A 20,745-nucleotide genomic window follows, 5' to 3' on the forward strand; every position below is an offset into this window, starting at 1 on the left:
TCCTAACCTATGTTCCTGCAATTTTCTTAGCTTAGCAGAGGTGGGATGCATCATCCTGTTGGAATTTGAACTTCCAGCCATTTTTCTGGGAGGGGGGGAAGGGGGGGAGGAGTGGGGCAGGTTGCCCAATTGTCCCGAAAAAATTGAAACTTCTCGAGAAGATCGCCATCTTGGATGATGTCATAGCCACCACCTTGGATGACATGCACTGTTGCCAAGTCTACACGCCGTCATTGTGAATGAGGTCATAGCCGCTGTCTTGGATTCATGCGGCAACAAATCAGAGTGCGCCAGAAATCGCTTTGTCCCAATACTACCATCGTGTTCGGTGTATGGCTCTGGCGCATCATACTGCATCTGCATCACAAATTTTAGCAATAGTTGCCACCACATTGACGCAACGAACTCTTACAAATTAGTTATTCGGGGACAATTCCGAGCCAGACGCCCTGTACTGTTCATTCCACTGACCCCAAACCACCGCCATTTTCGACTTCAGTGGCGGCAAGGGAGAGCTTATTGGAAGGCAGGGTGCAGATTTGGAGTGCTTTCTGATGAAAGCTGGTTCTCCCTTGGTAGAGGTGGCAGCCATATATTAGTCAGCAGGAAGCCATTTGAGGTCTAAACAAACCTGTCCGCGTTCTACACACATTGCAACTATGCCTGGAGATATGGTCTTGGGTGCGATTTTATGACAGCAGGACGACTCTCATCATCATCCCATTCACCTTTACTGCAAACTTGTACGTCAGTCTGTTTATTCGACCTGTTGCACTGCCATTAATGAGCAGCATTTCAAGGGGTGTTTTCCAACACGATAACTCTCGCTGTTGTAACCAAACATGCCCTACAGAGTGTCGACATGTTGTCTTGGCCTGTTCGATCACCAAATCTCTCCACAGTCGAGCACAAACTGAAATGCAACTCCTGTGCAACACAAAGCAAGCACATTTGCATGCTTCCATTCAACATTCTAGCTGTTACACTGGCTATTAATGTACCATGATTTCACATTTACAATGGATTTTCTCGCGCTTACATTCACCTGTGATGTTGTAACGGTATTCTCTTAACTATGTTACCCAGACAGATGCATTGCCGAAATTTCTGTACTCTACATTAATTACTTTTTGTTGCTGCGATTTTCTTTCTGTCAGTGTATTTTCATTATTTGATAAGATTATTAACCGAATTTATAAATTTAAAATGGTGTCATGATCTACTCGTTAAGAGCTACAATATTACGTTAAAAGTTTGACATTTTAAGAGAAGTAACGAAGGTAGCAACTGTGTTACACAACATTAATCAAATTTTCGAGCGCACTGAGCTACATCCAACAAAGATCACACATCACTTTTAATCGTTACGAAACTTTTTCTTGCTTTTCGCTGTTCACGCAGTAGAACTTCGGCAACAGGAATGAGGTTTTATTACTTCTCTGCTGCTAATTTTGTTCGCAACACGTTCGCGGCAAGTATCTACATATGCCTCTGAACCTACCGGCTTGTACTTTTGAATGGACGCAGCCACGCCAGCATTATTGTACATTGTTGGGAAAATATCACGCCGTACACCAAAACTCAAAGGAATTAGCATTTATCCAGTGTTCCAGAACTGCCACAACGTTCTTAACACGCAAGCATCTATGACTGCGCGTGTTTCCGGATAGTTAATTTTTGGTGTGGCTAAACGATAATTACAGTCCACATTATCTCTCTCCCCAACCACTAAAAGACTGAGATGCGCGAGAAAATACCTTGCCTACAAGAATAAAGGTTTTACGTGTTTAATGTCAAATATTCAAAAAGTTAACTCTTTTCTATATCATTCAGACTGTTTTGTTCATGGGAGATGACTTATTTAAGGAATTGGGGTTGGGAGTGGCTATCTGGTAATTTATAAACAAGAACACAAACGCAAAAACTTGAATCACACGATCAGAGCTGATAACCGTAAGTCATATAAGCAAATAAAGACTGGTTTAAAAGAGAAAGGTAATTTCTAACTCTTTTCAGTTGTAGACGAACGTGTCTGTTACGTTATACCAGAGCCAACAATTATTAGGCAATAATTTAAGTTATAATGAACAAAGAGAACCCTTTCTGAAGCTACTGATAATATGTGCATGATTACTTGTAATCGATCTCAGATTGATAGAAATAGATAGGAGTTGGCAAACATATAGATGAGAAAGTAGCAAAGTCTGTAATAATATGTGGAACAACGAAGTGGTTCCAGAGAAAGAAGACACAAAATGCAACACAAATGAAGTTTTATAACGTAATGCTCGCCTCCCCCCCCCCCCCCCCCCCCCGCCCCAATTCTTCTAAAGGAGCTTGTCGTGGGTTATTTAGAAACGACACGAAAGTAAAGTAAAGCCAACTGAAAAGAGGACTCTGAAAGGCTGTGTCAGACCAGAGAGACTAAGAAAAATCGACTTTAAAAAGGAAGTGAGCAGCTCGACAGGACGAACAGCTTCAGACCACCAAACACAGTAAGAAATTGTTATCTGTCAGGCAAGAGGAGTCTGGGAAGCCCGAGGAAGCGCAGCCACTGTTAGTTCGTCACGTGTTTCACAGATCATATGAACGACTCCTTTATCGAAATGATGTGGAACGAGTTAGACTACACGATACATGTACACGATTAGCGTTAACATTAATGATGGAACAGCACCGGAAAACTGCTCCTACCTGAGCACAAAAAAATCGAATATGTTCCGGTTTATTTAAAACACTCTGACTGGAAAGCTTGGTACCAGTTGTTGCCTCATTCTACTTTCCTCAGTACGTTTCAAATTTTCGTAAAAAACTGTGGCATGCGAACACACTTGGGCTCCTTTTAACATGCAGCTCACCTCTCACTCCCACAAGCTCCCCTAACTACAACTCGCTAACACCCACTGCCGCTCACACCCATAAACTCCCATTTTCCCGTTCTCTCACTCACTCACTCACACCAAGTCACTGTCATTACCTCTTTGTGTCTCTCTGTCTCTGTCACTGTCCCCTGTGTCACAGCCATTGTCCCCATCGTTCTGTCCAACTGTTTCCTCTCATTACCCTTCTCTCTCTCTCGCTCCCTCTTAACTGCTGCTGTCTCATCCCTCCCTTCCTACTGCTGTTGTCTCTTCTCACTGTCACTCTCCCTCTCTTCCTTGTTGTCATTGCCTATACTCCGTCTCTTATTATCAACGGCTCTTCCCCACATTCACTTTCTCTTTCCCTTTCTCTTTCTCTTTATTGCTCCCCTTCTTGCAATGTCTCCTCGAATCTTTTCCTAGCATTGTTCTGTCACTGTCAGGTATGTTCCGATGCCACTGTGTCCCTGTCTCCCTCTCAAACTGCCACTGTGTCCTTCGTTCTTTCTGTAACACAACCACTACCTACTGCCTTCCAGTATTGATTACTTTTTCATCTCTTTCCCATCCCACTCTCTCCTTCTCTATCAGCATAAAAAGCGCGAAGACATTCTCATGCCAAAATTTATGGGAACATTTTTAAAGGTGCATAGGAAGGTAGAATGAGGCATCTGATACCCCACTTTTCAGTCAGATTAAACAGGAGCATATTCCTCTTTCTTGTGCTCCAATAAAAACATTTTTCCGCCTGTTCCCTTCTTTTCCTTGGTACAGCAGGGCATGTCACTCATATGCAAAGAACTTTAAGGTTAGTAAAATTTTGATAGTTTACTTCTTTAAAATGTAAATAACTCAAAAATCATTTTACACATCGACCGTATTTTACATGCCCAAAAACCTTGCGCGTGCTGCAGTACTACAACAAGGGGTTGCCAGAACACTTTGCAGCGTATTTCTACGTCATTGCCGGCCGCGGTGGCCGAGAGGGTCTAGGCGTTTCAGTCCGGAACCGCGCGACTGCTACGGTCGCAGGTTCGAATCCTGCCTCGGGCATGGATGTGTGTGATGTTCTTAGGTTAGTTAGGTTTCAGTAGTTCTAAGCTCTAGGGGACTGATGACCTTAAATGTTAAGTCCCTTAGTGCTCAGAGCCATTTGAACCATTTTTTCTACGTCATTGTATAAACAACGCATTCGCTCACGCCGAATTTTACGTACATATCTTACACGTACAAGGCAGAGTAAACTTGTATCTCAGAACTGGAGAAAAATGTGAAGAAAATTTTCAAGGTTTGTCGAGAATGAGATTTTAGGAATATATCGTAAAATACAGCCATTTGCTGTGCGTAGTCGTCTTGCAATCGGTGGCTCAATTTTTGTACCCAAAAACCGTGTTTTTGGAGTGTTTCTCGACAAAGGATAAAGAAGTTTCAAAACTGGAAGATGGCGCTTCTAGAAAAATCCTTACAGAATATACCCTTAAATTTTGAGGAATTTGCTGCCGTTGATTATTTACACATCAGCTGCTGACGGAGAAAAAATTGTGAAAAATACTTTTTTCTTGCTTTGTCAGGAATCACCCACGAACTAAATGGTGCCTCCGTAAGATCCTTAAGGCGCACGGTAGAACACATCTGATGCAAAGAGAACCAACCGATTTGATCTATTTTCCGAAGCTGGAGGAAGTGCCTAATATTAAATAATTGACCCTTTACTGTAGGATAGTAGCACTAAGATTATTCTTCTGTCGGGTGTACAAAATAATGCCCCCTAGGCCAAGTGCTGTCCAAAACACCTGACCCCGGCTTTCTATCAACAACAGAACCCGAGGTACGAGCCCCGGAAAGTCGCGTATTCATGCGTGACGTTATGGTAGGTATTGCTAACGCATGCTGTCGCAAGTGTACCTATTTTAGACCTACGCAAACAACTACACTTATAAAAAGGTTTTCTTAGACTACGTTTTTAAATAAAAATTCGGCTATGGAATAGAAGGTGTTGTCCACGAGAAATGTTTTTTAGGTTAGATTTAAAACTTGCTTTGTTTCCTGTTAGACATTTTGCGTTATCTGTTATGGAGCAAATCGTCAAATATGTTTGTTGCTGTATGCTGAATTCCTTTCCGATCCACTGGCAGCTTTAATAATGGGCAATAAAGGCCATTTTTCCCTCTAGTGTTGCAGGCATGCACCTCACTGTTTCGCTCAGACTGTGATGGATTCATTAGCGAATGTATGCATTGTGACGCCGCCGTAGTTATAGTGCCTAGTTCCGTCAAAGAGTACCCACGTGACGACGGCAGGCGAACGTCGTATATTACTCTTACTGGTACGTGATGAGTTACCTCAGACTATTATTCCATAAGACATTATTGAGGGGAAATATGCGAAATATGTCAGGAAGTTGAATGGTATGTTTCCAAGACTAGAAATTATACAAAGAGCAAAAGTAGCTTAAATTAAGTGTTTGAGAAGCTCAATAATATGCTTCTTCCAGTTCACATTTTCATCGATATTCACATCTAAAAGTTTCGATCATTCTACCGTATTTACTGAAATATGCTAAGTCATTTGATGGTATGATTCTATTTGTTCTACGGAAATGAAAATAATGTGTTCCTTCCAAATTTAGGGAGATTACATTTTCAGAGAACTACTTAGAAGTTCTTTAAAGAATTTCATTAACAATCTATTCTGTTGCTTTCTCTCTAAGGTGGTTTATTATAATACTAGTATCTTGTGCAAAAAGCGCTAATCCTACTTGTAGAATGTTAAGTGGCATGTCATTCACGGAATACATGTGGACGCAGGACCCCTCCTGTGAATGCACATTGAGGTGACAAAAAGACATGGAACAGCGGTATGCACATATACAGAAGGCACATATACCGCCTACACACGACGGGCATTAACAGTCTTTGAATGTGGAGTGGTAGTTGAAGCTAGACGCATGCAACATACATTTCGGCCGGCCGCGGTGGCCGAGCGGTTCTAGGAGCTTCAGTCCGGAACTGCGAGGCTGCTACGGTCGCAAGTTCGAATCCTGCTTCGGGCATGGATGTGTGTGATGTCCTTAGGTTAGTTAGGCTTAAGTAGTTCTAAGTTCTATGGGGACTGATGACCTCAGATGTTAAGTCCCATAGTGCTCAGAGCCATTTGAGCCATGTATTTCGGAAATCGTTAGGGAATTCAGTATTCCGAGATCTGCAGGGTCAAGATTGTGCCGAGAATACCAAATTTCGGGCATTATCTCTCACCACGGACAATGCAGAGGCCGATGGCCTTCGCTTAACTAGTGAGAGCAGCAGTATTTCAGTTGGGTTGTCAATGCTAACAGACAAGCAACCCTGCTTGAAATAACCGCAGAAATCAATGTGGGACGTTTGAGTGTGGCCCGCTGCCCTGCCCGTTGAGTCAAGTTTATAGCTTCGACTTTCGTTTAATGCGTACTTTGATGTTAATGACGGAATTATCGAACAATAATCACGGCGCACTCAATGGTAATAAGACGCAGAATGTGCACTGAGTGCTTTAATAAATAACGTGCGGATGAGTAAGTGATATACTTCAGGTACCAGTATGTAGAACATTATTTGTAGTTTCTGATATGGGTTTAGCAGAGAGTTCTTAATCTATTGATTATTTTTGTTAGAATTGCACGTTCAGAATTCACTACACCTATTAATATGCAATACGAGGTGTGGCTAGAAAAAAACCGGACTAGTACTGGTGAAACAATAAAACGAATGCAATAAGGCTGAAAGTCGCGTGGCCTGTCTCGTGACTCTCGCTCCGCCTACTGCTCGAGTTTCATCTGCCTCCTGCACTCAGTCTGCCCGTGGCGTCTGTTTTAAGTAGTTGACGTTTTGTCTGTGCGTCGGAAAATGTTGAGTGTACAGAAAGAACAGCGTGTCAACATCAAATTTTGTTTCAAACTAGGAAAATCTGCAAGTGAAACGTTTGTAATGTTACAACAAGTGTACGGCGATGATTGTTTATCGCGAACACAAGTGTTTGAGTGGTTTAAACGATTTAAAGATGGCCGCGAAGACACCAGTGATGACACTCGCACTGGCAGACCATTGTCAGCAAAAAATGATGCAAACATTGAAAAAATCGGTAAACTTGTTCGACACTTTCCTTGTCAATTCCTGTTAACTCAGACACTGCTCTGATTGTTAAACGGCGATCTTGTCGAACAAGTTTACCGATGATAGGAGCTGAAAAGTTTGTGGCACAAAAGTTCCATGAGACAACGGGGGCCATAATATGACGTTGGTTGTTGACAGGTGGGGTAGCTTCAGAGATATGAAGGTCAACATTGTTTTTTTAAATCGGATGCTATAGTTTGGCACTTATTTTATGATAGCGGCTATCGAGATCAATCCACTGATGTGTAACAGTAAGGTCTTCGAAGATTAACGAAGGTCACACAGGTGGCATGAACGTCCATTTACAAAAGGTGTTCTAAGTGATGACCATTGGTGTGAATGCATGGATAGAATGGCATTCCTTATCACATCGGCACTTATCGAACCACATGCTGCGCCGGCCGAAGTGGCCGTGCGGTTAAAGGCGCTGCAGTCTGGAACCGCAAGACCGCTACGGTCGCAGGTTCGAATCCTGCCTCGGGCATGGATGTTTGTGATGTCCTTAGGTTAGTTAGGTTTAACTAGTTCTAAGTTCTAGGGGACTAATGACCTCAGCAGTTGAGTCCCATAGTGCTCAGAACCATTTGAACCACATGCTGCGATAATTTTCTCTCGCATATCTTGAGGTGTTCTTGGAATGTCTTTATAAACAATGTCTTTTACGAATACCCACAAGAAAAAATCCTGAGATATCAAGTCTGGCGAACGAGCCGGCCACGACACATCTCCTCGGCGTCCAATCCAACGATTTGGGAATTTTCTCTGCAACTCATTTCTAGCTATCAGATAAAAATGTGCCAGACACCCATCGTATTGATAACACATTCAGCTCCTTGTTCCCAAAGGTATTTCTTCCAATAGCAGATCTAATGTTTCTCGCAGGAATGTGGTGTACATTAAGATTTCCTTCGATGAAATAGGGGCCTATAACTCTGTCCTCCAGAATCCACACCATACGTTCACCGACCAAGGTTTTTGGTGTGCAACTTGCCGAAGCCGACATGGATTTTCAGTTGTCCAATGATGTATGTTACGCAAATTAATATTTCCATGGTTCGTGAATGTAGCCTCGTCAGTACATAAAATCAAATTAATAAATATGTCATCCCTCTGAATCTGAAGTTGAGCTCATAGGCAGAATTCAATGCAACGCATACAATTCGTACCACTTAATTCTTGGTGGGGACTGATATTGTAAGGATGATATTTATGGCGATGCAGAACACGAACAACACTACTCTGGCTCATGCCAGATTGCCTTGCGATCTGACGCGAACTAACACAAGGATCTCGAACGACAGTGGCAAGAGTACAATTTCTGTTTCCTCGTTAGTAACTTTCCTTTGTCGGGTATGTTCCCGATGCGTTAAAGATCCAGTTGTTCTCAATTTATCATACACATATTTAAATGTACGACGTGTAGGGTAAGTACGTTGAGGATATCTTTCACCGTATAAGTCTCTAGCTCTCACTGAATTTCGTTTTCATTCTCCGTAAATGAGAAGCATATCGACTTGTTCTTCGAAGGAATACATCATTCACATTCGCTTGATTCGACGGCACTAGTCTTACCGCTCTTATTAGTGTTGTATTGAGAAACCGTCGAATGGTGTTTACATATCAGAGGCACCCTACATGGATACGCCGTATTCGGCGAATATTTACTATTTGCACGATATACAAGATAGAATTATCAGAGCATGTGCTTCAACAAGTGCCGAAGTGTGTGTAGGTACATGATGAAAGGGCCCCCAGGATGCCGTAAAATTAAGGTTTTTATTTAAAAAAAATTAAAGACCGAGTAACCAGAGAGTTGGCAAAGACGTTAATTATAAAAGCGTGGTAAGACGCAGACAATTGAAGGAAAAAACATTCAATTTTTGCCACAGTTTTTTTGTTTTCACTCTTACGCTCTCTCGTAGGGAGAAGGACAATGAAGATGTGCGGTTTTAGATATGAAGTATTGCGAGCTCTATGTATCATATGTGTCCGTGAATAATATTATATTAACCAACAGTATAAAGTATTTTTTATTTATTGAAGCGAAGAGAAGAACATATAAGGAGGATTTTCTTGATTACGACAAGCGCCGGTGTTTTCGGAGTCCGCTGCTTGCAGTTGCAATTAAAATGTAAGCCAAGTCCGATGGCCAAAAGATACAAATAAGCACAGAACTTTTTTAATAACGCAATCGTATTAAACCCTACAAAAATGTGTCTTCATACACACAGTCAATAATAATTAGTAATATTTCATTAACTTATTTATATCTTTTTTTTATTACAACTGTCAACCTGTGTGCCAGAACCTCAGGGCACCAGTTGTGGGTAGTGTGAAGAATTTTGAAAGGAATAAGAACTGGACCCAGGTCACGTAAAATTTTCCATAGTAAGCTGTTTTGTTCGGTGCATCAAAAGTTACGTAAGTTGCTTGCATGGATACGCTTGGTAGCGCCTCTTTTGATGTAGATAGAAACCTTTTCCTCGTTATTCCCTTCCTTGAATTTTATTTGCGAAAAATTGACAGAAAATTTTCATTGTGATGCATATTGTCAGTAAAACATCAAGAATTGTGACAATAGTTTGCGCATCATAATAGACCTAAAACAGCTTTGACATCACGTGAATTTTATTTTTTGCGTATTCATACAACATGGCCGAGACATATATGTCTATTGAAACTTCCTGGCAGATTAAAACTGTGTGCCGGACCGAGATTCGAACCCGGGACCTTTGGTTTTCGCGGGAAAGTGCTCTACCAACTGAGCTACCCAAGCACGACTCACGCCCCGTCCTCACAGCTTTACTCCTGCCAGTACCTGCTGTAAGCTGTGTGGATGGGGCGTGAGTCATGCTTGGGTAGCTCAGTTGGTAGAGCACTTGCCCGCGAAAAGCAAAGGTCCCGAGTTCGAGTCTCGGTCCGGCACACAGTTTTAATCTGCCAGGAAGTTTCATATCAGCGCACACTCCGCTGCAGAGTGAAAATCTCATTCTGGATATATGCCTGTTGTTGATAACAATAGCGAAAGATGGCGTAGAATTGCGAGACCGAACAATTGAAGTTCATGCGCCATGCATGCCTGCTGCAGGAAGTTTAAGTAGATCGGAGGTGAGTGTCTCAGGAGTGACAAATGATAACGACGCTCCACAGCAGAACAACCTTGACGACACAATGTTCACAATTGACGTGACAATGTCACGTATTTCCCAGAGCGAGATACCGCTCATGAATGAAACATTGGAATACGATTCCAAAATGAAATTTGACAACACGTTACAAACACCACTTGGTCACAACACAAATACTAACTAAGAAAGTACAGCTACCAGCAACCAAGTGGTACAACTTAAGCAGTACTATGGCAGTTATTATCTAACATAAACGTGAAATTTGATGATATGAAACATAATATCAGTTATATGAAACAAGATATGAATACCAAAATAGATAGTTTGACACACAATCTGAACACCGTTACACAAGATCTAAATACAACGAAACAAGAACAAAAACAAGTATTCAAGGATTTGCGAGTCACGGTCTCACAGATATTCGATGACTTACCGAAAAATTTTCGCACTGAAATAGACGAAAAATTGAATGATATGAAAACACAGGTAAAGCATGAAGTGCTTCCTGAAGTTAACACAGTAAACTACGGAGTTAAAACATAAGGTAGATTCTTTTAACAACCATAATGATCTACACGCGAGCTCATAAATTAAGGACTGATCCATGGTGATACAACACTCTATTGGGCGGTTTGCGGGTTTAAATCACCTCGGGGTATGACCATGCGTTGCGTTTGACCTGCGGTCGTCGGACGGTGGTGCTGGCAGCAATCCACATACGCAGGGGTGTGTTGGTGCATGCCAGAGTACGGTGCAGCGAGTAAGTGTGCAGGCTTTTTCAGATGTGCTAATGGTGACTGTGTGTTGAAAATGGCTCATAAAGCTCAAAAAATAAATTTTGATGACGTTATGAGGGTTAGAATACTAGGGTGACTGGAGGCCGGTCAAACACAGGAGGTCGTAGCATGGGCCCTCCGTATGCCACAAAGTGTGATCTCAAAATTATGGCAGTGATTCCAGCAGATAGGAAACGTGTCCAGGCGCTACATTACTGGACATCCACAGTGTACAACACCACAAGAAGACCGATATCTTACCATCAGTGCCCGCAGACGGCCACGGAGTACTGCAGGTAGCCTTGCTCGGGACCTTACCGCAGCCACTGGAACTTGTCTCTAGACACCCAGACTACAGACGACTGATGGTTTATTCACCTGGAGACCTGCGAGGTGCATTCCACTGACCCCTGGTCACAGGAGAGCCCATAAAGCCTCGTATCAAGAACACAGTACATGATCATTGGAACAGTGGTCCCAGGCTATGTTCACGGACGAGTCCAGGTGTAGTCTGAACAGTGATTCTCGCCGGGTTTTCATCTGGCGTGAACCAGGAACGAGATACCAACCCCTTAAGATCCTTGAAAGGGGCTTGTATGGAGGTCGTGGTTTGATGGTGTGGGGTGGGATTATAATTGGTACACGTACACCCTGTATGTCTTTGACAGAGGAACTGTAGCAGGTCAGGTGTATCGGGACATTTTCCCCAGTATGTCCGCCTTTTCAGGGGTGAGGGGTGCAGTGGGTCCCACCTTCCTCCTGATGGATGATAACACACGGCCCCACCGAGCTGCCGTCGTGGAGGAGTACCTTGAAACGGAAGACATCAGGCGAATGGAGTGGTCTGCCTGTTCTCCAGACCTAAACCCAGTCGAGCACGTCTGGGATGCTCTCGGTCCACGTATCGCTGCACGTCTTCAAACCCCTAGGACACTTCAGGAGCTCCGACAGGCACTGGTGCAAGAATGGGAAGCTATACCCCAGCAGCTACTCGACCACCTCATCCAGAGTATGCCAACCCGTTGTGCGGTCTGTGTATGTGTGCATGGAGATCATATCCCATACTGATGTCGGGGTGATTGCGCATGAAACAGTGGCGTTTTGTAGCACATGTGTTTCTGGACGGCTTTCTCAACTTATCAGCGATACCGTGGACTTATAGATCTGTGTCGTGTGTGTTCCCTGTGTGTCTACGCTATTAGGGTCAATTTTGTGTTGTGCCACGTTGTGTGGCACCACATTCTGCAATTATCCTTAATTTATGAGCATGAGTGTAGTAAAACAGCAGATAAAGAAAATCACAGATGCAAACACAAACTTTGAAGTCACAGAAAACCAGTTGTGTTCGACCGCGAGAAAGGTGACCACTGTCGTTAACAAACCAGATAAAGACTATGAAACTGTACCGTCAGCTGTAGAAGAGCTTACTTTCTTACTTTAAGGGTATCAACATTAGAAAATGGCTCACCATGTGCTAAGAAGGAGAGAGAGAAGATCAATGAAAATTTGAGTGCTATCATTAGCCAAGCTGAAGCAGGTACGTTGGATAGGGGTAATACCATTGCAGAGTAACAGACTGTAAGTTGTACATAGATGAAGTAGAAAAGACTATTCGGAAAAAGAAAATGAAATAGTGAAAAAGTTAAACATTAATTTACAAGCCGCGGGAAATAGGATCCGCAATCTTTTGCAAGAAAATATAACCGGATCTCGAAATATACATGTAAAAAATACACAGGCTAAAGTGAACAAACCACAACCTGTTGGTATTTATCCGCAAATTGTCAAGAGTCCCACAGCAGATACCAGTGACAGTTGTAGAGTGAAAAATGTAAACATACCCACAACTCCATCACATGAACAATTACCAGCCGGAATTACAGGTAACTAAAATAACCACCTAAATACGACCGAAAATGCCATGTGTATAGCAACTATTTTTGCAGATGAAGGTTTGCTGAGATATCGACAGTTTCCTACATTCACTACTGAAGGTAAAAGAATGAATGCCGTAGTATTTATCAGTGCTTTTCGTTATGTATTTCCAAGCAACTGGATGGAAGCACAGAAAATCAAATTTGTCGAGGGATATACGCAAGGTGATGTGCTATTATGGGCAACTGAAGTGGCAGAACGTAGCACCACTTATATCCAATTTGAACGAGCTTTCCTCGACAAATACTGGTCTGAGACAGTGCAAGAAAGACTGAGAAGCGAGATTTTAAAACCAGCACCATCCAATGACAAATACGGTAGTCTGCGTGGATACTTGAACAGGACAGGCTACTGGACCAACCCATTATCACAGGTAGAATCAAGCACTGACAGAAAATATTCAGTGTCGTGCTCTGGCGTTGTGACAAAAATTCTTACTATAGCACACTAGAGAAAAAATTAATCTATGAGGAAAGACCCGCACCCAATAGAGCAACAGAAAATCAGGCACAACAACAACATAGTTATGTAAATCAGTCAGTGAAACGTGATCTAAACACACAGCAAAGATGGTACACACAATAGCAGAATTACATACCCAGAGGTAATCGGTACGGCAACGGGAACGGCAAAAACAAACCATTTAAAAGAAATTTCCAAAACGTCAGGGGTAATTTCAACGCACAAGCGAATTACAATTCATCGTTACAAGGCCCTACGCCGAACGTGAATAGCAGGTCAGCCGCAGCAGTGGCCGACGCTCGGCAACAACGCCATGCCTTACGCTGTATCGCAGCCGACCTCTGGGCAGCAAAAATACTGCACAGCACCTAACGACACAAACTGGCCAAGTACCCACACAGTGCAACTAACTGGAATTTCTCCAGGTAACGAATTAAGTCACACTACGCCGTCGAAAACACCAACGGCTCATAGTTGATGATGATGATGATGATTGGTTTGCGGGATGCTCAACTGCACGGTTATCAGCGCCCGCACAAATTCCCAACCTTTGCACAGTCCAGTCTCGGCACTTTCATGAATGATGATTAAATGATGAGGAAAACACAAACACCCAGTCATCTCGAGGCAGGTGAAAATTCCTGACCCCACCGGGAATCGAACCTGGGAGGTTATAGTTGAGCCCCAGGATATGGACCTCTCAGGGAGTGGGGGCAAGGCAGAACTCCAAACATGTTTTATAAGGTTTGACAAACAAGGTGACATAAGGATGATTTGTATCAGCATGAGTTAGGTATAGTAGATAAAGTCAAGGAAGAACAAATACAAGCAATCATTAAGGTGAAAATATGTAACATAGACACACAGTTAATTTTAGATAGAGGTTCAACAACTAACCTAATGTCAAATGCATTTTTTTGTGAACTGAAGAAGAGAGGCAAGTTTCCAACATCTCCTGTCCAAAACTGCAAGGTGCAAACTGCTACAGGCAGTAAGACTAAACTGGTTAACCATCAGGCACTTATCCCATTATAGAAATTGAACATATTGCAGTGAAGTGCAACTTTCTTGTAATCGACAAACTTATAGTTAATTGCCTTATTGGCATGGACGCGTTTAGAACATCCAAAACGCAGATTGGCATGGTTATGGCTACTGTCACTTTTTTTGTAAACGATCAAATTTTTTCCAATGATTTAGTCAGAACAGCTGACGAAAGTAACAAAAACAAACCAGAGTCAAATGTAGTGGTACAATATTCCTTTCCAGCTGTATATTTCACAAACAAATATAAAATATTTCAGTATACTCGATCTCAAGTTGTCCTACTGGCAAATAAGGCTCCACGAAGAAAGCCGAAAATATACTGCATTTCTTTGTGTTGGCAAAAGTTACGAATTCCGTGTTCTACCTTTTGGACTGAACATTAGCGCAGCAGTATTTATATCTGTATTGGACAAGGTTTTAGGACCAGAAATGCTTACAAAGTCACTGTATACGTAAATGACATGCTAATAGCCACACCCACTTGGTTAGAACATATCAGGCTCATTGAACATGTGCTTCAACGATTTGAAGATTACGGAGTAACGACCAATTTAAAAAGATCTAGTTTTGGTAAGGAGCAAGTCAAATTTGTAGGACATGTTGTGTCAGAAGAAGGTATATTACCTCGTCGGCGGCAGAAACGTGATGCCATACGCATTGTCCGGCTCTAAGGAATAAAAAACAACTAAAGGCCTTTTTAGGACTAGTTTCGTATCTTTCGTAAGTTCGTACCACAGCAACTGATGAACAGTGATGCATTTCTAGACTTGTTAAGAAAAAATAGGCTTTGATTATGGGATGATGAGTGTGAAGAGGACTTTAGTAACATTAAGCAGGCATTAGTCAATGCAAACATTCTTAGCCACTCTGACATGTCCAAGGATTTTTGCCTACGCACGGATGCCTCATCTCAAGGGCTGGGGCCATGCTTATTCCAGATGCGAGAGGAAGAAGGTAAGGAAGTACCCAAGGTCATCAGTTTTGCTAGTCGCACGTTATAAGAAGCAGAAAGATCCTACTCTGTGTCAGAATTAGAAAGTTTAATTGTAATATGGGTATTTAAAAAGTTTGAATATTTTTTGTAGGGCAAGAATATCAAAGTTTACTGTGACCATCAGTCACTGTCATTTCTTTTAACATGTAAACTATTACACCGTCGATTAGCTAGGTGGTGTCTATATTTACAAGAACTCAATTTTGGGATCGTTTATGGTAAAGGAAATTAGAATGTATCACGGTATAAGTGTATATTTTTTATTTTTAAAATTATATATTTTATGATTTTGGTTGGGGTGGCTTTAAATATTGTTGGCTAGCATGAGAGTTTTAATTGACTTATACCTCGATAACACTCGTACGGACATCGGCTGCCCCGAAGTACGTACGATATAATATTTTTTTAAACACAGAGCGCGACTCACCGCCTTCTAATAAATATTTTGCGTGAGCGCTGCTATTAAGAAAAGAAAATATGCGTATTCTTACGCAAACTGTAATTATTAATATGGATCTCAGGGGCTACTGGTTATTTATGCACCAAATTACATAAAGATTAACTGAGATATTGCGGAATGTAATACTGTTCAATATTTCTTGTTCAAAATTTGCAAGGCAAAACTGGAGAGAATCTTGTCTGCCGTTAGGCGGCCAAAATGAAACATATTGAACTCAGTATTCTAAATATTAATAAACGAAATCTGTTTTGACTCTTTTTAACTTTGATTTAATGAAAGATCAAAATTGAGAAGTCTCTCGCATTTACATTTAATATTATGACATGATATTTTAATTAAATAATACAGTCAGCGTAATGGCCGATTAAATCCAGCTACGTGAGATGAACTCCCTGCACCACGAAGTTCGGTAAAAATTTTGTTAATTATAATTAATGGTTGCAATCACCAGAGGTGACAACTAGGTCAATAATACACACATTCCGATAACACTTTCTTTTGTATTTTTCAAAAATACAGATAAAACTTACGTTAATTATCAGACAGCAAGACAATGGCGGCCTATCTCTAGACGAAACAAAACAGGAGAGCTCGTTCAATCAAAGCATTGTCTCTGATCTTCATGGCCTATGTTACACAGAGATTACACAAAAAAAACAATGTTTTGTTAATTACACCGATATTTGTGTCTTGATAATAATAACTTACGTTCTTTACTATTTGTTATACATCGCGCACACGTACACAGTCTTGAAATAATTTATAATTCATACATCTCATAACAAAAACTTCCTTTCCCTTTCTCCAAATGTTCATTTATGTGACGTACCGCCACAAATGTTATTGCGGATGCCTTGTCCAGGTTAACACAAGATTTAGAGGAATTTGGTGAATTAACAGAGCAGGATGCAAAAATCAGAACGTTATTGGCTCTGAGCACTATGGGACTTAAACATCTGAGGTAATCAGTCCCCTAGAACTTAGAACTACTTAAACCTAACTAACCTAAGGACATCACACACATCCATGCCCGAGGCAGGATTCGAACCTGCGGCCGTAGCGGTCACGCGGTTCCAGACTGAAGCGCCTAGAACCGCTCGGCCACAACTGCTGGCTCAGAACGTTATTAATGCAACGTACAGCACAACAGTCAGATTACCATAAGTTTTGTAAGCAAACGAAAATTATGCAACAGCAAGATCGCATATGGAGTAAAGTCATGCAAGACCTTAAGCAAGATTAAGGCGGAAAGGTAAGCAAATGGTATCAGGAGTACAATTGGTGGTTGTTGTGGGTACTGATTTCTAAGGATGTATATACCCAAATTGCGTAAAAATGTAATCACATGTCAGTTCTAGTATAATATATTTGTCCAATGAATACCCATTTATCATCTGCATTTCTTCTTGGTGTGGCAATTTTAATGGCCAGTAGCGTATTTTCCCTCCGGAATATTTTACCCAAGAGGACGCCATCATCATTTAACCATACAGTAAAGCTGCATTCCCTCGGGAAAAATTACAGCTGTAGTTTCCCCTTGCTTTCAACCATTCACAGTATCGGCACAGCAAGGCCGTCTTAGTGTTACAAATCCAGGTCAGTCAATCACCCAGACTGTTGCCCCTGCAACAGTGTGATGCATTATCCTACTGAAATTTGAAATTCCCACCATATTTCTGAGGGAGGGGAGGGGAGAGGGCTTAGGTTAGTGGAGGTAGCCCAGTTGACCTATCTTCGCTCCGAAATTCAAACTTCTGGCCAAAATACGCCATCTTGGATGACGTAACGGCCGCCATATTGGATGACGTCATCGCTGCCATCTTAGATACATCTAGCAGCAATGCAGAGTGTGCCAGAATATAGGTTGTCCCAGTACTCCCAGGATATGGTATTTTGGAAATTACATTTGGTCCTGAATTGAGTAATTGCCACTTCTGATTCTGTTTGCCATATTCTGTCGATTTAGAGTGCGTCTGTAAGAGGACTCGTTGCCCTTCAAAAAACTGTGTAACACGTTTCATTTTCTTGTTATAAATTTTCCTTTTATACTCGGCCATGTTTTCTAATGTAGCTATGGCTTGTTTGATTTTGCCTTGTAGTGTCATTTCTGTAGTGGGTGCCTTTGGTATGGGTAACTCCCATTTATTCATTTGTTTTGTCTGGAACATCAGGTTATTAAGTGTTAAATTTATTGAAGAATGTGGAAAGGTTTTTGACCACTTGCATCAAAGGTGTTACATATTCTACCCATAGAGTGTGTTTGTGAGGTGTGTATGTCCTAATAAATCGGTTAAATTCTTCAAAGACTCGTTCTACTAGGCTTGCTTGTGGGTGAAAAAGGCTTACTAATACACTCCTGGCCATTAAAATTGCTACAACAAGAAGAAATGCAGATGATAAATGGATATTCATTGGACAAATATATTATACTAGAACTGACATGTGATGACATTTTCACGCAATTTGGGTGCATAGTTCCTGAGAAATCCGTACCTAGAATAATCACATCTGGTCGTAATAACGGCCTTGATACGCCTGGGCATTGAGTCAAACAGAACTTGGATGGTGTGTGCAGGTACAGCTGCCCATGCAGCTTCAACACGATACCACAGTTCATCAAGAGTAGTGACTGGCGTATTGTGAGGAACCAGTTGCTCGTCCACCATTGACCAGACGTTTTCAACTGCTGAGAGATCTGGAGAATGTGCTGGCCAGAGCAGCAGTCGAACATTTTCTGTATCCAGAAAGGCCCGTACAGGACCTGCAACATGCGGTCGTGCATTATCCTGCTGAAATATAGGGTTTTGCAGGGATCGAATGAAGGGCAGAGCCACGGGGCGTAACCCATCTGAAATGTAACGTCCACTGGTCTAAGTGCCGTCAACGTGAACAAGAGGTGACCGAGACATGTAACCAATGGCACTGCATACCATCACGCTGGGTGATACGCCTGTATGTCGATGACGAATACATGCTTCCATAGCTGATAGTCTATGCTGCTGCAAACGTCGTCGAACTGTTCGTGCAGACGGTTGTTGTCTTGCAAACGTCCCCATCTGTTGACTCAGGGATCGAGACGTGGGTGCACGATCCGTTACAGACATGCGGATAAGATGCCAGTCATCTCGACTGCTAGTGATACGAGGCCGTTGGGATCCAGCACGGCGTTCCGTATTACCCTCCTGAACCCACCAATTACATATTCTGCTAACAGTCATTGGATCTCGACCAACGTGAGCAGCAATGTCGCGATATGAGAAACCGCGATCGCGCTAGGCTACAATCCGACCTTTATCAATGTCGGAAACGTGATGGTACGCATTTCTCCTCCTTATACGAGACATCACAACAACGTTCCACCAGGCAACGCCAGTCAACTGCTGTTTGTGTGTTAGAAATCGGTTGGAAACTTTCCTCATGTCAGATGTTTTAGGTGTCGCAACCGGTGTCAACCTTGCGTTAATGCTTTGAAATGCTGAAACTTCCTGGCAGATTAAAACTGTGTGCCCGGCCGAGACTCGAACTCGGGACCTTTGCCTTTCGCGGGCAAGTGCTCTACCAACTGAGCTACCGAAGCACGACTCACGCCCGGTACTCACAGCTTTACTTCTGCCAGTACCTCGTCTCCTACCTTCCAAACTTTACAGAAGCTCTCCTGCGAGCTTCTGTAAAGTTTGGAAGGTAGGAGACGAGGTACTGGCAGAAGTAAAGCTGTGAGTACCGGGCGTGAGTCGTGCTTCGGTAGCTCAGTTGGTAGAGCACTTGCCCGCGAAAGGCAAAGGTCCCGAGTTCGAGTCTCGGCCGGGCACACAGTTTTAATCTGCCAGGAAGTTTCATATCAGCGCACACTCCGCTGCAGAGTGAAAATCTCATTCTGGAAACACCCCCCAGGCTGTGGCTAAACCATGTCTCCGCAATATCCTTTCTTTCAGGAGTGCTAGTTCTGCAAGGTTGGCAGGAGAGCTTCTGTAAAGTTTGGAAGGTAGGAGACGAGGTACTGGCAGAAGTAAAGCTGTGAGTACCGGGCGTGAGTCGTGCTTCGGTAGCTCAGTTGGTAGAGCACTTGCCCGCAAAAGGCAAAGGTCCCGAGTTCGAGTCTCGGTCGGGCACACAGTTTTAATCTGCCAGGAAGTTTCATATCAGCGCACACTCCGCTGCAGAGTGAAAATCTCATTCTGGAAACACCCCCCAGGCTGTGGCTAAACCATGTCTCCGCAATATCCTTTCTTTCAGGAGTGCTAGTTCTGCAAGGTTAGCAGGAGAGCTTCTGTAAAGTTTGGAAGGTAGGAGACGAGGTACTGGCAGAAGTAAAGCTGTGAGTACCGGGCGTGAGTCGTGCTTCGGTAGCTCAGTTGGTAGAGCACTTGCCCGCGAAAGGCAAAGGTCCCGAGTTCGAGTCTCGGTCGGGCACACAGTTTTAATCTGCCAGGAAGTTTCATATCAGCGCACACTCCGCTGCAGAGTGAAAATCTCATTCTGGAAACACCCCCCAGGCTGTGGCTAAGCCATGTCTCCGCAATATCCTTTCTTTCAGGAGTGCTAGTTCTGCAAGGTTCGCAGGAGAGCTTCTGTAAAGTTTGGAAGGTAGGAGACGAGGTACTGGCAGAAGTAAAGCTGTGAGTACCGGGCGTGAGTCGTGCTTCGGTAGCTCAGTTGGTAGAGCACTTGCCCGCGAAAGGCAAAGGTCCCGAGTTCGAGTCTCGGTCGGGCACACAGTTTTAATCTGCCAGGAAGTTTCATATCAGCGCACACTCCGCTGCAGAGTGAAAATCTCATTCTGGAAACACCCCCCAGGCTGTGGCTAAGCCATGTCTCCGCAATATCCTTTCTTTCAGGAGTGCTAGTTCTGCAAGGTTCGCAGGAGAGCTTCTGTAAAGTTTGGAAGGTAGGAGACGAGGTACTGGCAGAAGTAAAGCTGTGAGTACCGGGCG

At 42.8% G+C, this 20,745-nt stretch overlaps 3 non-coding genes across 3 annotated transcripts; 2 read left to right on the forward strand and 1 right to left on the reverse strand.

Annotated features, from left to right (window-relative positions):
• Positions 1-19,317: 19,317 nt before the first annotated feature.
• Trnas-cga (transfer RNA serine (anticodon CGA)) lies at positions 19,318-19,392 on the reverse strand. Its single transcript has one exon. It is a non-coding gene; the product is annotated as a tRNA-Ser (tRNA).
• A 156-nt stretch (positions 19,393-19,548) lies between these two features.
• Trnas-cga (transfer RNA serine (anticodon CGA)) lies at positions 19,549-19,623 on the forward strand. Its single transcript has one exon. It is a non-coding gene; the product is annotated as a tRNA-Ser (tRNA).
• A 226-nt stretch (positions 19,624-19,849) lies between these two features.
• Positions 19,850-19,924, forward strand: Trnal-caa (transfer RNA leucine (anticodon CAA)). Its single transcript has one exon. It is a non-coding gene; the product is annotated as a tRNA-Leu (tRNA).
• The last annotated feature ends 821 nt before the right edge of the window (positions 19,925-20,745 follow it).

The sequence above is a fragment of the Schistocerca nitens genome, chromosome 9 (genome assembly GCF_023898315.1).
Source record: "Schistocerca nitens isolate TAMUIC-IGC-003100 chromosome 9, iqSchNite1.1, whole genome shotgun sequence".
NCBI lineage: Eukaryota > Metazoa > Arthropoda > Insecta > Orthoptera > Acrididae > Schistocerca > Schistocerca nitens.